General features: G+C 54.2%; 1 protein-coding gene across 1 annotated transcript in view; it reads right to left on the reverse strand.

Moving 5' to 3' along the window:
* The window catches only part of MEAK7 (MTOR associated protein, eak-7 homolog), a 52025-nt gene extending 35998 nt beyond the window's left edge, over nt 1-16027 (reverse strand). Inside the window, exon 1 of the mRNA XM_021702556.1 lies at nt 16006-16027. The gene's annotated coding sequence lies outside the window, so the exon portion shown is untranslated. The remainder of the gene's footprint in view (nt 1-16005) is intronic.
* Between the last annotated feature and the right edge of the window lie 1641 nt (nt 16028-17668).

The following is a 17668-nucleotide window of genomic DNA, read 5'->3' on the forward strand; positions in this document are numbered from 1 at the left end:
CTGCTTCTCCCTCTGACCCTCCTCCCTCTCATGCTGTCTCTCATTCTCTCTCTCTCTCAAATAAATAAATAAAATCTTTAAAAAATAATAAAATAAAATAAATAAAAATATTTTTTAAAAAAAGCAAGAAATCACCCACACGCCTTGTGTTGAGGGTGCCCAGGACCATGCCACCCTCAGAGATTCACTAAAAGGACGCCTGTCTTCAGCATGGGGTTGTATTCATGGCTCAGATGGATGTGCAGCGACGCGGCCAGGACACACAGCCAGATCCAAAGGCAAAACCCACAGATAAGAGTGTTTCCAACTGAATGTTTGTGTCCGCTCAAAGTGCATCTGTTGAAGCCCTACCCCCGCCCCCGTGCTTGGAGATGGGGGTCTTTGGGGGTTCAGGAGGGATGGGAATATATGAACTCATGATGGAGAAAGAACAGGATTCAGTTGGTTCCCGAACACAACGATCAGCACCAAAAGGCAGCCGTGCAGAGACCTTACTGAGAGGTACCAAGGGTGCTTCGTGGCTCTTCCGTGTGTGCTGCTGATGGGGCCCCTTGGCTGCCCTGGGTGAAGAGAAGGTTCTCTTTGCTCTGATCGGGTCCAGACCCAACTCTTCCCTGTCAGGCACCTATAGTCGTCCCCTTTGAGGTTCTTGGGCTGCAGTGCTCTGCCCTCGAGCACTCCTCCCTGGAACCCGGGCTCTGTCTGCACACGTCCTAGTAACATGGCATGTATGGGAGTTTGCTCCCAGTTCCCACCAACCCAACCCCCAGCCTGGAGGCGGGGTGCTCTCTGCCAAACATCTGCCCCGGGGATGCCTCTTCCTTCTTGTAATCACCCTGGACTTTTCCTGTCCTCCGTGGTTCCCCTGGCCCCTGAAATTCTAGGAGGATTCTGAAACCCACTGCTTTTGAATGGGAAGACCACCTTTCCAACCAGGCCTGTCTCCCTCAGGTTCCTTTAGTTGCAGGTAACAAAAGCCCCGTCTCCACGAGGAGTGCGTAACCTGGACAGTCACATGGGGCCCCGGGGCTCTGCTGTCACTCCTCTTGGTTTTTCAAGCCCTGCTTCCAGCTGTGTGAGGCCCAGCCACAGTCTTGTCTTTGGGTTCTCTGACACACCCCCTGGTCCTTCCATTAAATCTCCTTTGGTAATTGGAATTTCCTGAATGGCTTTACACAGGACCAGCTACATAATGCGTGGGTTCAGGGATGCGTGCGCATCCTCTCGTTCGAACATTTTTAGAACTCCAAGGAGCCCTGGAGGCCCCTACCCGCCTCCTCAAGGGAGACACAAGGTTGCTGGCCTCACCCAAGATTTCATCTCCTCTGTTCCAGGATCTGTCCCGCCGACAATTTCCGGGGACAGACACTGACTGGCCCGGCTTGGGTCAGGTATCCAGTCCTGATACAACCAGGTCTGGCTGAGGGGTCAGGGTCCCGCAGCACCAACCCAGCTTCCGTGCGGAAGCAGAAACCAGAGTCAGCAGTTGGCAAAGAACAAGCCTGCCTTGAAACTTGCAGCCAGACACATTCCATGGCCCCCTGGCTGCAGGGGCAGCCAGGGGCACACTGCTTAACCATTTCCTGCCCATCCCTCCCCGCTGAGAGCCTCCCTTCCCGGAGGGAGGTCCTCAACTCGACCTTCGGTCCCTTTCCAGCGGAGCTACTGATTTAGGGAAAATCTTATGGCCTCTTGTCATTTTCCTTCTCCTCTTGTTTAAAAACAAACCAACCAAAATGAACAAACAAAACCTCATAGCAGGCTGGGAGGATGAACTATACAGGTGTTTGTGAAAATGCTATTTGGAAAGAAGCCTCACATGCACTTGCTCGAGTACGCACGAGCGTGCCCCCCCCCCCCCCCCCACGAATGTGCATTTCCTAAGACTCTCTAAGCAAGCTCTAGATCCTTGGCCCTTCAATGTCTGATCCTTAGTAACTCATTGCAAAGCATTCTCTGGGGGGCATTCAGAGTTCTGTGTGGGACAGATAGGGGCCTCTCCAAAGGAAGTAGATTAGCCTCTGGGAGATAAATCTTCTTCGCTTCCTTCCTCCCGGAGAGGATATGAGCAAAGTGCTCCAGCAGTCCTTGCCGGAACAAAGGCCCAGTGTCCAGCGAGGCGCCTCCACCCGACCTCTTCTGCATTATGAGTTGTAACCTCATGATCATTTCACAAAGCTTTCCAGGCTCTGCAGTGGCCACTGCCATCCTCGGGCTGTGGGCTGCAGGACACCCCTGGGTCCCTCCAGACTGCCGTCCTCCCCACGGCCCCCTCTCCGGCCCCAGGGGGGCTGCCAACCCCCCAGCCATAAATGCAGCCAGGCCTCCTGCTGAGGCCACCCTGGCTGTCATCCAGGCCGGGGGGTGGGGAGAGCCTTCTTCATGACATTCTTCTGCTTCCCCTGGATGATCGCCCTGGGCGAGGGGACCCTGCCCTGCAGGAAGGCCAGGTACCCTGAGGGGATAATGAGCAAAGGCTTTCAAACCCACCCAGTGCCCATTTCCTGGCTACCCCTCGGGAGGGTGACTTCCCAGCAACCCGCCTCTGTCTCCTTGTCTGCAGAAGGGGATGATGACAATAAGGCTGAGCTCCCAGGGGGGCCGAGAGGCTAAATGCGGTCACGTGTGCGGAGTGCTTGGCAGAGGGCCTGGGCCACAGCAAGTGTGGGATGAACTCTGGCCAGCAGCCGCCAAGGCAAAGGGAAACTCTGTGCCTACTCGTTCAAAGGCAGGAAAAACCTTTCGCCTTTCTTCTGCAGCCCCCCACCCCCCACCTGTCGTGGTGTTTTTAATTTATTATTTAATGACGCGCTCCCTGGGGCACAGGATGCTCTCCGACAAGTCGGTGGAGAGCAGCAGTGATCACCGGGGAGGGCCAGGGAGCCGGCGGCTGCAGCGCGGGCCGGGAGGCAGGGAGGTGCCGGCAGGCAGGGCCACCAAGCCCCCCACCCGTGCTCTGCTGTCCCCATCGCATTTCACTTACGAAACACAAACGCAAAGATAAAATCATCAAGACTTTCAAGACAGCTGCCACAGAGAATTAAATCCCACCGGGAATTAAACCCCAGCAGGGGGCCAAACACCTACCGTGACACCAGCCCTGACTGTGGCCATGCTTTCGCTTTATCTGTCCCCCCCGATTCTTTGATTCCAGAAAGTCATTCATTGGATAAACAGCTCCTGAACCTGTGGCAATATCTAGTACAGCTGGACTCAGATGGACACGAGCCATTCCACTCCTCGGTACACACACAGCAGGACGGGTACACGTGTAAGAACTTGTACTGGAATGTTCTCAGCAGCACGACTCACCCTGGAAATGACCCCAATGCCCAACAACAATAGAATGGTGAGGAAAAAAAATGTGGTCTATCCACAGGACAGAAAACCACCCAGCACAAAGGAGGGCTTACAAGTGCACAGGGCAACAGGGCTGGGTCCCACGAATGTCACGCCGAGTCAGGGGAACCGGACACAAAAGAGCACGCGGTGTGCGTGTGTGTGCGCATGCATGTGTGTGGTTTGCACACAAAACAGGACAATGAATCCACACTTTCAGAAGTCAGGATAATGCTTACCGTTGCAGGGGGCCTCAGGGAGGCACGAGGTGGGGCTGGTAACGTTGCGCTCAATGCCAACAACGTGATCCGCGCTGCTGTGTATATTCTATCCACAGAAAGTAAAAGTAAAATGTAGCAGCCTTTCCCAGAGGGGATGACTTAGGGGGTCAAGGAGCGGACTCAGGGCAGCCCCCCTAGTTCTAGCTTTCCTTTGTCTCCTGTTTGGCTCCTCACACTAGATGCGATTTCACAACACTCACAACACCTCTTAGGGTGCAATAATGGTGAGAGAGAGCCAGCGGGCTTAATACCGTGAAGTACAGTGTCTCGACATCCTCTCGGTTTGATTCATGGCCCCCCGCAGAGGTTCAGCCAACATTAGATGAGCACCTACTATGTGCCAGGTCCTGCGGACACAGGGATAAGGACATCTCTGTCCTCGAAGAGCTCAGGGTCTGGTGACAGAGGGATGACTCTTCCTGTAGAGTTGAGTGTGTTAGGTGCTCCCCAGGGGGACTCGGGAAGATGGGAAGGCCGGCACGGTTCTAGGGGCCAGTGGGGAACGTGGTGGGGAGTACCCCAGCAGCTCTGATCTGTTAGGCCTCAATCTGTGATGGGATCAAGAGCCATGATGAGCCAAAGCCAGGGGTCCTGTTGCTCTACTTCTTTCTGACTTATGGCATGGAAAGAGTCACATGAGAGCAAAGTTTAGCTCCAAGACTGCTCGTTGCAGCATTGGATAAATAGTGAAAACATAAGAAATAACCTGTGTTTCTGACAATGGAAGATTGGTCCAAAGAGGGACAGAAAAGCAAAATGAGGGAATGTTGTGCGGTCACTGGAGTAAAGCTGGGGAGGACCTCGGAGTGGCCCGGGGACCGTGGACAAGCAGAGACTACCCTGCACATGCCAGCCAATGAGCTAGCCTACCAGGTCCAAGGCTGCAGACAGAAGACACGAGCCCTCTGGGTCAGAGGAAGGGTTCATGACTCACAGCCCCGCAGCAACCCAAGCTTCAGGTCTGCATCTGTCCCCTTCGCCCCAGGCCCCTGGGGGGCGATGAGAAGCGGCCCAGCATGCTCCTCCCCACAGAGGAACCCTGAGCTCAGGAAACCCAAGCCTCTTCTGCTGCAGGAAGCCTGCCTGACCTCTGTCCTGGAGTGAGACTCTGTGTCGTGGTGGGCAGAAAACCACACTGCCTTTGGCTATAGGAGGAAGACGCTACATCTAACAAGGCCCTTTGCTACACAAACATCCTTAAAAAGAGAGTCGGTGCTTCTGCTTGCCAGACATCCAGACACCTGAGAGGGCCACGGAGAACTGTGCCCCAAAAATGACACAGAGAAACTGGGGGGGTCGCCGAGAAACGGTTTACAAAACAACCCCCTTGTCATGCATGACCTTGAGTTCTGGGGATACACACATGCATATTATAGAAGCACAAATCCTTGCACAACCTCTGAGGCAGGTGCGATGTATTATCCCCATTTCCCAGATGAAGCTAAGTGAGGCCTGGAGAGGTCACGCCGTGGGCAATCAGCACAGCTGGATTCTGAATCCAAGCGGCGTGGCCACAGACTTCATGCCCTTAAAACCACTTTCTGGGACGCCTGGGTGGCTCAGTCGGTTAAGCGTCTGCCTTCGGCTCAGGTCATGATCCCAGGGTCCTGGGATCGAGTCCCGCATCGGGCTCCCTGCTCCGCGGGGAGCCTGCTTCTCCCTCTCCCTCTGTCTCTCTCTCTGTCTCTCATGAATAAATAAATAAAATCTTTAAAAAAAAAAACAAAAAAAAACCACTTTCTGGGGCGCCTGGGTGGCTCAGTCGGTGAAGCGTCTGCCTTCAGCTCAGATCATGATCCCAGGGTCCTGGAGTGAGCCCCGAATCGAGCTCCCTGCTCAGCGGGGAGTTTGCTTCTCCTTCTGCCCCTCCCCCTGCTTGTGCTCTCTCTCTCAAATAAATAAAATCTTAAAAAAAAACAACAACAAGAAAACACCACTTTCCTCTATGCCTTATTATTACAGGACAAAAAGCCCCCCCTCCCCGAAAAATCAAATGAAGCTAAAACCACTTGTAGCTGGATAGGAAGACCATGTAATAACATGCAAACGCTCAGGATTCAGTCAAAAAGGCAGGCTAATTTATGTACAGCGGTACCGCAAATCTATAAGAAACGCGTACACACACGGAGGGCAGCGCTAACACGATCTACAAGGCTACCGAGGTGCTCGCTCTCAGGCGCCGAACTCCCCGAGATGTGTTTTTCTGTGCTCTGTTTTCTGAATGTTCTACAATAGTTACAATTCTTGTATAATGAAAAAAGTTACACACATTTAAGATGATAAAGCACAAATGAGGCTGATTGGAAGCTATGAGGGATAAGGGAGGGCAACTCCAACCCAGTCCAGACAGGATTCACCACTTGGCTGAATCCTGGTGTATTTATTAATTCATTAAGCTTTTATTATTTTTTTAAAGATTTATTCATTTGCGAGAGAGAGCGAATGCACACGTGCACAAGTCGGGGGAGGGGTGGAGGGAGAGAATCTCAAGCAGGCTCCCCACCGAGCGCAGAGCCCTATGCAGGGCTCGATCCCAGGACCCCCAGATCATGACCTGAACCAAAAACAAGAGTCAGACATTTAAAAACCGACTGAGCCACCCAGGTGCCCCTTAAGATTTTACTTTTAAGTAATTTCTATACCCAACATGGGGCTCGAACGCACAGCCCTAAGATCAAGAGTCACATGCTCTACTAAGCCAGCCAGGCACCCCAACTGAATCCTTGTTTAAACAGATATTCATTGCTTTCTGTCACTGGAAAATAAGGAGATTTCAGATAAAATCCATGTTTCTCGGAATGCTTGCCTTGCTCTGACCCAGGAGTCCCACCACTGGGGTAGATTCGGTAGAAATGTGCATGCGTGCCCCCCAAAAGGTGTGGGCTAGAGTCCTCAGGGCAGCCCTGCCCATTCCAGCCCCCACCCCAAGGGACCACTCAACACCCATCGAGGTAGAAAGACTGAATATATGCGGTGTATTCACACCATGAACTACGGTACAGAAGCTGACCGTGAATGATTTACAACTACGCCCACAACCTGTATGCGTTTCAGCTAGAATGCGGGGGTGGGGGCAAGAAACCAGACGCCAGAGTACACCCTGCATGCAAGGTGTCAGCCTAAGTGTCAAAGCCACTGTGGGCGCTAGAGGTCAGGACCTGGGGGGGGCAGTGGGGGTTGGGGCGACAGTGACGGCAGGGGGTGGGGATAAGGTGCACTTGAACACCTTTTTTGGGCATGAATGTTGTACTTTAAAAACCTCAAAATGACAAAAGCCAGTATGATAAAAATCTTAACATTTAAAAAAAAAATCCAAAGTTGTGGTTTCTTTCCAAAAATCTGATGTTCTAGAAACCCGAACGCTCGTTCGTTCTCAGTGGTAAGGGGAGGCTGGCTGTGCCCCGGCCCCCAGAGCTCACTGGGCCCAAGCACCACCTCCCTAGCACTGGGGCTCCGAGAGAGGATGCCGTTTGCCTGAGGCCCCACACAGCCATGTGGGGGACAGAGCAGTGGCTGACACCCAATTTCAGGGCCCTCAGGCCATCTTCCCATGCAGGTTAATGTCATTTGGGCTGGAGGGAGGAAATGTCACCTTCAAGCTGACGCTGAAGTCTTTCTACGACCACAGCGACGGGGACCAGCTGGCCCTTCCCCTCTGGGGGCTAATTCCGTACACGGCCAGGGACAGGGCATTGTTTCAAGTCGTGCTGCTCTCAATTTTTCTCTCCTTTTTAAAGCAACTGGGACCCACTGGGAAAGGAGTACTGGCCCCCAGGGTGAGTTCTAAGCAGAAAGGTGACGGCGGCCGAGAGCAGAAGCCCTGGGTACCCTTCCCAAGATCCAGGAGACCTGGGGACATTCATGCACGCCAGTGAATCACAGCAACACAGAAATGGAAAATCTGGGGTTCAGCTCCCTCCACAACCTGGGCCCTCTTACTGCAACCAGTTTCCCGGGGGTGACTTCTGGGAGCAAAGCAAGCGGGGCTAGGGGCACCTGGGTGGCTCAGTCGTTAAGCGTCTGCCTTCGGCTCAGGTCGTGATCCCAGGGTCCTGGGATCAAGCCCCGCATCGGGCTCCCAGCTCTGCGGGGAGCCTGCTTCTCCCTCTCCCACTCCCCCTGCTTGTGTTCCCTCTCTCGCTGTGTCTCTCTCTTCAAATAAATAAATAAAATCTTTAAAAAAAAAAAAAAAAGCAAGCGGGGCTTGAAGCTTTCTCCCCTACCTGATGCCTGCAATCCCACCACGGAAGTTTCCATCCCTGCGGCCTTCGCTCTTCCCCCGAAGGGCCCTGCTTTGTTACTATCGGTCCTTGGCACCTCACTGTGGAAACCTTGCTGACGGCAGGTTTTCCGAGGTGGGAGGAAGAGCCCTCATAGACGGCTAGACACCTGAGATCTGAAGGTCGGGGTCGGGGAAGAACAGGACAGTGGGGAGCCAGGAAGACTCTAGTCCCCTCCACGAACGCGTGTTACGCACTTTCTGTGCTCGGGTGCAGTCCTTGCCCTCCGGGGATGGACAATGAACCAGGATGGAGTGGCGCATAAATGTCCTGGGCACGCAGAAGAGAGAGCAAGCTACCCAGATGCGAAGAGGGTTCAAGTCGCTTCCTCTGGCCAAGCCTCAGTTTCCTTATCTGCACAGTGTGGGTGACAGGAGTGCCTGCAGAGGAGGATGGTCATGGAGACGGGAGAAGGAAATCAGATAAAGCACTAAGCATAGTGCCTGCCATGCAGTAGGTGCTCAATAAATGCCAGGGGGGAGGGGGTCTCACCGTTGCCCATGGGGCTGGCCCCGGCCTGGTCGTTCTCAGCCAGTCTCACAGCTGAGTGTCGTTGGCCCAGACACTGGCAAGCTGCTTCGCCCTCCCTCCCTGGGGAACTCGGTTCCCCAGCCCCGAGCTCTAGGAGGGCAGGACCTTGCTGCTTACCTCCCCGGTGGGTCCCCGGCACTGATAAGGCCTGCACTGGTGACTGAACACATGCATCTTTGAAGTCCAGCTCAAAGGGCGCCTCCCCTCTGGAGCCTCTGCCTGCCCCTCCCCGGGCTCTGGTAGCCCCTGTGTCCCTCGTGAGCACGTCAAGGGCAGAAGCAGAGTTTTCTCCTCCACCCAGCACCCGGTACTGAGTGTGGGCTCAGTCGGAACCTGCCAGAAGGAATCTATAATGGAATACTACTCAGCCATCAAAAAGAATGAAATCTTGCCATTTGCAACAACGTGGATGGAGCTAGAGGGTATCAAGCAAAGCCAAACAAGTCAATCCGAGAAAAACAATGATCGTATGATCTCACTCATATGTGGAATTTAAGAAACAAGAGAGGAGCATAGGGGGAGGGAGGGAAAAATAAAACAAGATGAAATCAGAGAGGGAGACAAACCATTAGAGACTCTTAAGCATAGGAAACAAACAGGGTTGCTGGAGGGGAGGGAGTGGGGGATGGGGTAACGGGAGGATGGGCATTAACATGTGATGGAACGAGCACTGGGAGTCATAGAAGACTGATGAGTCACAGACCTATACCTCTGAAACCAATAATACATTATATGTTAATTGAATTTAAAAAAAGAATACACAGGTGGACCGAGTAAAGACTGGGAGAGCAGGTGGTGGGAGCGAACGAGGAGGTAAAGGATCTGCTGACAGATCCAAATGCTGAGCCTCTTGTGGCTACAGGGGAGGCCTTTCTTCCTGGTTCCTCCCTGCCCCTCCCCCCAACCAGAAAAAACAAGGGGGTCCTCCCTGCCTCCTGGCTTTGCGGGGACCATTCCAGCTCAGAGGAGCCATGTGAAGAGCTGGCTGGCCAGGCAAGCTCTATCCTCTCCTGGGTCAGAGCAGGAGGGGATCCCTGAGGACATGGGCCGGGAGCCTGGTGGCTAAGGGATGGAGCGAGCCGCCTGAGGCGCCCTCCCCCTAACTTCAGGCTGTAGGTGGGGTCCTGGCGAGGGGTCTGCCAATCCATCAGCGAAGAGAATTTAAACATGGGTCCAATGTATAGTTGCTACTTCACAAATTCATATAAATGCAGTTATAAGGAATAAAACCTGCTCCTCTCCCGTTGCTGTCTTAACTCTGCAGCAGCCTTTTGTCCTTGGGCATTTGCGGAATCGCCAGATGATAGACAGCATGGGCGGGGGCTCAGTCCTCGAGCCCACCCAGCCTACCTCCCGGTGACCGTGCCCCCAGGTCCCACAGGAGCAGACCTCGGCCACTGGACGTGCACCTTGCAAGTCAGCTGCTCTGGCTGCAGCTGATTGGACCAAGGGTGGTCACCTGACTCAACCTGGGCCAATCAGACGCTTCCTCTTAGCACGTGCCTCCTCCAGGCTGTGTCCTGGATTTGGGGCTCATCAATTTAGGTGCCGAGGGCAGCCATCTGCTGATGGGGAGTGAGCAGATTGGCAGTGAAGGAAGACGGAGAAGGGTCTCTGAGGGCCTTCCATCTGGCTCTCACTCCTTCCCGAGGCCCTGCTGCCCTTGGTCAGTGGGAATCCCCCATGCATCTTTCCATTGTCTCCCCTTTCCCCTTCAGCAGCCAAGGTGGTCCCTAACAACGTTAACAACTGCACCACACTTCCCAGGTTGGCATGAAGTAGGTGGCTTGCATTTGAAAGGGTCCAGAACTAATGGTCTAGGCTGCAGGAAACCCCACACTTCTGTAATTCAAAGTGATTGTGTGTTAAAGCACCATCAGAGGAGATCTGACTTCTATGCGTAACAGGAATCTTGAAAAATAGACCAGGAAGGGGCATATTTATCCCTCCTTCTAAAGACAGCGTTTAATAGCCTCCTTTAAAAAGAAAAAAAAAATCAACCAGGCACTCTCTTTAATTGGGCAGATCTCCCTAACAAAATCATGAGAGCAACATGTTCCTCAGCCCTTCCCATTTGTCAAAAGATCTTGTTACTTTTCTCTCTGAGGCGCTTGCCATCAAAAAAGAAACAGATGCAAAAAAACCCCAAGAGAAACAGATGCTGTAATAGATAGAAAATCTGGAAGGAGTGGCTAGACCGAAGAGGCCACTTGTATTTGGGTTGGGATATGAGGGCAGGGGTCAGAGAGAAGCAGGGAGGGGTGAACCATGGGAGTTCATAGTTTGCTGTGTGGCCTTGGACAAGATTCTCCTGTCTCTGGGCCTTTTTGGTGAAATGAGCTGGACTCCGGTATGCTCAGCTCCCTTCTGTGGGGGCTTTGTAGACCCAGAGAGGGCCATCCTTGCCCGAGGGCTCCCTCCTGGGCACCCACAGATGGCCCTGGACCCCCTCACATGCAATGCAGCCAAGAAAGCAAAAGAGCAAAGGACTAAGAGCTCTGTCCCAGTCCTCCTTGGTGCCTCTTACTAAAGCCGTTACTTCTGACCATTTACCAGGGAAGCTGTCTCCATCATTCCCTGGACGCAAAGCCTTGGACCCACCTAGAGCTTTTTAAATGTGGATTCATTCCAATTAAAATTGGTAAATTTCACATAGGATCCAGGTTTCTGACTCTTCTTGAAATATTGGATGATCTGGCAAAACGGAGGCTCACCCCTAACATGGTGAAGTTTGCTGAGCTAGGTGGTGGCTGTCACTTGGGAGGGAGCACCTGCTCTGCATGACACTGCAGTCTACACAGGAGGGACCACGCATTCTGAACTGCCTGGGACGTGCGTCTTTCAGTTTTAAAACCACATAGCCCGAAGGCCAAACCTGGGCGGTTGGTGACCCTTATCCCCACCCAGACCATATGCTCATTTGTGCTCCCTGTCTGGCCCTGGAATTGGAGTTTGGGGGGCCCCCTGTTAATGATATGTTAACGATATGTTAATAATACGTTGGTCATACACTGCCCCCCGTTCTTTTGCCACTCTAGCCCCTGACCCTGTTGCATGTGATGCCCCCACCTGCTCTCCACCCCGGACAACTGCTTTGTTCTTGCCTGGTAGCCAAGACCACTCTGCCCACCTGTAAGGGAAGGAAGTGCGGAGGCCCGGTGCTCCTGAGAGCAGCTGTGAGCCGGTCTGAGGGAGCAGAGGGCCGGCAGCGGCTGCCTTGACCTTAGGGGAAAAAGACACACGGGGTGGCCTCCAGGGTCCCCCGTGGGACTGAGTGCCTACTGCTTATGGTGATCACAACCCTCCCATCACAGCTCCTTCCCTCCTGTCTCACCTCGACTCTCCTGCTCATATATCTTGGACCACTTCCCAGATAACCCCCTTGCACGGAGTCCTTGCCTTGCGTTCTCTTGGTTCGGGAACCCAAATTAAGCCCACCGCGAAATCGCCAGCACACGGAGCGGCACTCGGGAAAGCCTTTTTGAGCAAATCCGTGAAGCAGCGGGTTTCCCGACGTATGTGAAGTCTTCCTGATGGCTGAGAGGGGCACCCGTGGGCCCAGAGTCAGACCTGGACTCCAGCACGTCTGTGTCACTTGCCAGGGTCCGTTACTGCCCCTCTGAGCCTCAGGCCCCTCATCTGTGAAATGGGAATACCCCTCACTGGCCCCACAGCGTGGTTGGGAGGCTGAGGGGGGCGTTTCCGCTGATGTTACTGGCATCTCCTCTACCCAGACCTGAGGAACCCCCCCACCCAGTCTCACAGTGAGACTGTCAGCACCACGAGGGGCAGATGCCTGGGGGCTCAGGCCTGTTCTGTCCAGCGCACAAGAGGACGTACCCACCAGACAGAGCCGGTCCTCCTTCCAGTTGAGAAAGGCCTGGCGGACAAGCTGTCTGAAATTGACTCCGTGTGAATATTTTCCACCAACCACTGCAGAAGCAGAGTTCTGATAGAACATCCTGGAATAGTTCCTGGATCTCGGGGAAAGAGCCAGGCAGAGGCAGGCAGTCTGTTCAATAGCTCAGCGCTGGAGGCCTGAGTTCTCCCTCTCCAGCGAGGGTTAGCTGCTGCAGGGAAACTAGACATCAGAGTGGTGGAGGCACTGCGTGTGTCTCGGTGGCTAGCACCCACCCCAGCCTCCATCACTCTCTATCCTGGCTACACTGGCCCAGTGAAAGCTCCCAGTGCAGAGCCTGCCTTTGTACCACAGGGCCTTTGCACAACCTAGTGGCTTCCTATTGCTGCTTGCAAAGTTCGGGAGTCCCGAGGCCTCCTCACTTCTGATACCAACTGCAAGTGTTTGGGGCCCCCAAGATAATTTGCTAGAAGGACTCAGAAAAGCCATTATACTCATACCATTACTGTTGCCTACAATGAAAAGATACAGACGAAAATCAGCAGAGGGAAGAGGTGCATAGGGCAGAGCATCCCCTCGTCCCCCCTCAAAGGAGCTGTGTGGAGAGCACTTATTTCTCCCAGCACTGATAGGCAACAACATGCTGGGACTATTGCCAGACAGAGATGCTCATCAGAGCCTTGATGCCCAGCTTTACTGGGGCTCGGTGACGGGGGGCATGGCTGACCACCTGCCCGGCTAACCTGAGTCTCCAGCCCCTGCAGAGGTCTCCAGTGGAGACTGTGCACCCCCCCACCATAAATCACATTTTTGCATAAATTATACACTGTGGCCCCAGGCTCCCGAGAAAGACTCTCTTATCAAGCAGGACATTCTGAGGGTGTTAAGGTCACCTCCCAGGACAAAAGCCAATTTGGTCAAGGATAATCCTTTGCACTGTTCTCACAAATAACCACACACACAGTGGATTAACATTTACCCTGGAGTCTGAAGTTTGAAAAGAATCTTATGGGGCTAAAATTAAGGTGTCGCCAGGGCTGGTTCCTTCAGAGGCTCCAGGGGAGAAGCCACCCCCACCTTTCTGACTCCTAGAAGTACCAACATTCCTCGGCATTCCTCCGCTCACGGCCACATCCCTCCATCCCTACAGCTTCCCCTCCAAAGCCGCATATCCCTCTGCCTCCCTGTTACAAGGACCCTTGTGGGTACACTAGGTCCCACCTGGAGAATGGGGGACTAGGAGAATGGGTTACACTAGGTCCCACCCGGACATGGGGATGTCAAGAGTCTCACTCACACCCACAGAGTCCCTTTGGGCAGAGAAAATAACATTCACGGTGTCAGGGATCAGGCCTGGATGTCTCAGGGGCCGTTATTCAGCTGACCACAGTTCTCCCCCAAATGCCCCCGTCTTCCCCGGAGGACGGTTCCTCAGCCTTGCGATTTCAGCCTAACCTTTATCCTCCACGGGGGGGCTTTTCAGAAATTTGAGGTCAGGGTGTGGAGTTGGAGGATTTCCCTGTAATTTCTCTCTTGTCAGTTTCCCCGAGCCGCAGTCAGCAGGCTGGCCCTACGATGTGATGTGATGTCAGCAATTTAGCCCAGCACATCTGAGGGGTGCAATCAACCCTCGTTCTGGGCCTGCCTTCACTGCCCCCCCAACCCCCGTGGGGAAGCTGCAGCCGGAGCTTTGTAAACCAGCAGAGCTGGATGGCCCAGTGAGCCCGTGCATCTCACAGACCTCCTCATCCAAGGCCACCCTGACAGATTTTCTCATTTCCAGGCACGACCTAGGGTGGATTTCTCAATCTCCTTGTTTTCTATTTACCTATCAATAAGATCTTGAAGGCATGTGCATAGATCCAAATTTGAGGATGAATTTGAGCTGGCATCATTGTTTAAAAGTCAAAGCCAGAATGTGCAACTCGGACATCTAAAAATAAATACCGTATAAATACGCTGATCTCCCCGAGTCCCCTGCTTGTGGCCACCAGCCCCAGCCCCCCTACCGGTATGAACCTCTACACTGCGAAGTGCTCTGGAATCTTTTCTCCAAAGGAGGGCATACCCTTCCCGTGTAAGTAAACCCAGGGAAGCCCATCTGAGCTAACTCTGTTGTCTGCAACACAGCAATAAGTACTGTTTCTTAGTTCATATTTTTAAAAATCAACCTCCAGCAGCTTGTCTCTTCTTAGCTTTGGGAAAAATGCATGACATTTGGGTTTTGACAAGCCGTGTAGTTGAGCGATGAACAAGGCAGACAGTGCATTCAGAATGTCTAGGTTGAAAGCCTGGGTCCGATACACCTGCGCGATTTGGGGCGAGTTACTTACACTTCCCGGATCTCCATTTCCACATCTGTAGAATGGGACCGAACCATCACAGCAGCTACTGCCCAGGGCGGTTGGAAGGATTAAACGAGTTAATCCCTGTAAAGAGCTTAGAATAGCTCTGGGCAGGGGCGCCTGGGTGGCTCAGTCGTTAAGCGTCTGCCTTCAGCTCAGGTCATGATCCCAGGGTCCTGGGATCGAGCCCCGCATCGGGCTCCCTGCTTGGCGGGAAGCCCGCTTCTCCCTCTCCCACTTCCCCCTGCTTGTGTTCCCTCTATCGCTGTGTCTTTCTCTGTCAAATAAATAAATAAAACCTTTAAAAAAAAAAAAAAAAGAATAGCTCTGGGCACGCAGAGGTGTGCTGGCCAAGGTGTTTCCAGCTGCCTGTGAGGGAAGCCCTGATGTGTGCTGATGCCCAGTGTCCCTGGTGCAAATACCTCCATCATGGCTGGTTGCAAGCTACAATGTGAGGTCACCAAACGTGGAGTTGGGAGGGGCTGAGCACCGCTGGATCGTGTAAACCGGTTCTAGCCGGCTCCAGCACACCACTAAGTGCAGAGGCCCCCGGGGAGTGTTCTGTTAGTCGGTGGTGTCAAGTGCGGTCCCAGACCACCTGAGGCCTCGTTAGCAATGTAGATCCTCGGGCCCCCTGGGTCAGAAATGCTGGGGGTGGGCCCAGCCATCTGCATTGTAACACGCCCTGCAGGTAGTTCTGCGCATGCTCAGGTGTCAGACGTGCTGAGGAAAGTGTGAGCCTCGGTCTGTGTTTTAATACATTCCAGTGACTATGTAGCAATTAACGTAACAATTGTTCCTCCTTGTGCCCTGACGTCACTGCACCAAGTCGCCAGTCTCATATCCATCACGTTTAGGAAGACTGACCTCATCCCAAGGGGACACCGAGTGCCAGAGAAGCGAAGGGACAACCTCAGGGCCACACAGCGTGAGCTGGGCAGACGGGCTGGCCGTCCCCTTCATGCGGCCCTCAGTCGGCAGATGGAGTCGTGGGGCCTCCTCCCTGGGCCAGCCGGGGCCCCAGGGGGAGGGACCGTCAGGTCATCCCAGGGTGGAAATCAGAAACCCTGAAACAGGAGCCCAGAAGCAGCGTTTCAGAGTGGAACCCCAGGGCACCGTGAAAGTGGCCTCTGGAGTGAGCCGTTCCTTTTTCAACGGAAAGGGCGCATCATAAATAATTAAATAGCTATCTTGTCCTGTCTTTACAATGGGTTCCCCCGGGTTCCCAGAGCATTTGCGGATGTGGAGATGGGGATCATCACCGCCAGGGGTCCCCAAGATCAGGTCCTCACCACCAGGGGTGCCCAAGGTCGGGTCCTCACCGCCAAGGGTCCCGAGGGGGGAACATTTATCCCAAGCAGCATCTGTACCTTCTTCCTCCTGAAGTCCAGGTTTCACCACTCGGCTTTGGGATCCCAGGCAAATAGCTTCTGAGCCTCCATATTTTCCAATCCCGCCGCCCTCACAGATGAGCACGGTGTATGCTTGTCACAAACATCGCAGGCCCTGGGTTAAAATGGTAGCCACTCTTGCATGGGAAGCGTTCTCGCTCCCCTTCCCCAACCGCCCCCCCCAAGTTTCCCATGTCAGCATGGAGGTTTGGCGGCCCCCCCCGGGCTGCATGGGAGGCCCCGAGCTAGCGCTTTCCCACACAGAAATGAAGCCTGAGAGCCTAAGTTAATGTGACTGCAGACTTTCGGGCCTAATGGCCATTGTCAAGAAGAGCCTTTTAGAAAAACTTTCAAGCCCGAGCCAGGTTTTAAGGCCCCTGTGGGCTTGTTAAAGCCAGCATTTTCCCCCACAGCCAGGCAGCCCCAGGGAGGGCAGCCCACACAGCGCCCCCCCCCCCCCAGAACTCTCCAGCACTCCCCTGGGGCGGGTGGACCCCTCCCTGCTCCCTGACAGCTGTCGTGCGTGCGTGCCCCCAGCCTGCTCCCAAAGGCCTGGTCGGGTGGGTGGGGTTTTTCTCTCCCTCTTTCAGCCCAGGAACAGCCCCAGCCCCCAAGGCCAACTCAGCACAATGCACCAGGCTGGGGAGGTCAGAGCCCTCCCACAGCATCTGCTCCTGGTGAGCATAAATCCGGGGAATCCTGGGGGGGAGGGGGGCATCTCCATGTCACGCGGGGTGGGGGTGCTGGGCCCAAAGGGGCCTCGAGATGCTCCTCGGGGAAAGCAACACACACAGGCTTGCTTTTCCTTAGATGCTCTGTAGTGCTATGGTAACAGCCAGTGACACAGGCAGCCGGAGAGAATGTTCTAGAATCTCTAAAGAGCCCGGCAGGAGCGAGCTGGGCCTGGAGACCGAGCTGGGGGTGTCTGTCCGGGGCATCCCCGCACCTCTTGCTCCCTTGGCAAAGGAGCCAGCCTATGGGGCAAATGGCTCCCTGCCCCCCACCGCCCCCCGCCTCTCCACACTGTCCAGAACAACTAGAATGTGCTTTCTGGAAAAGATGCTGGTGCTTCTTCCTTAAATATCCAAATCTGGGGCCTCTTTTGAAAATCAAAAGGTCTGAGAACACAGGGCCACCACCATGTGGGGCGAGAGCTGCCCTCTGAAGCAGGGCACGACCTCTTCCCTGGCCACCGTCCCCACCTCTCCGTGCTGTCCCCCTGGCACTCAGCCTCCTTCCCTGCCCCCTGCCCCTGCCCAGAGAGGGCACAGGAGGGCCAGATGAGATGCAGGCGGCTCTCCCAGTTAGGAGCCACAGACCGCGGAACGAGGAAGGCAGGGAGGGCTCGGAGGGTCAGGGATGCGCTCATCTGCTGTTTGTTGGGCTCGGAGGGTCAGGGATGCGCTCATCTGCTGTTTGTTGAGCCCCTCACACAAGTCGGAGCTTGAGGAGCAGACAGCCTGTGATTGCGTCCACGTGCATATCCTGCCTCAGAGCAGTTGAAATAAATACCCGTTTGCATATCCGACCTGCAAAAAGCAAAAAGATTCATAAGAGTGAGAAAGCAGAGTTGGCTGCCTTGCACTGGGGGGTGGGGGGGCATTGGGGGTAGAGAGAGGCTGCTTAATGGGTAGGAGGTGTT

The sequence above is a fragment of the Neomonachus schauinslandi genome, chromosome 16, assembly GCF_002201575.2.
Source record: "Neomonachus schauinslandi chromosome 16, ASM220157v2, whole genome shotgun sequence".
Taxonomy (NCBI): domain Eukaryota; kingdom Metazoa; phylum Chordata; class Mammalia; order Carnivora; family Phocidae; genus Neomonachus; species Neomonachus schauinslandi.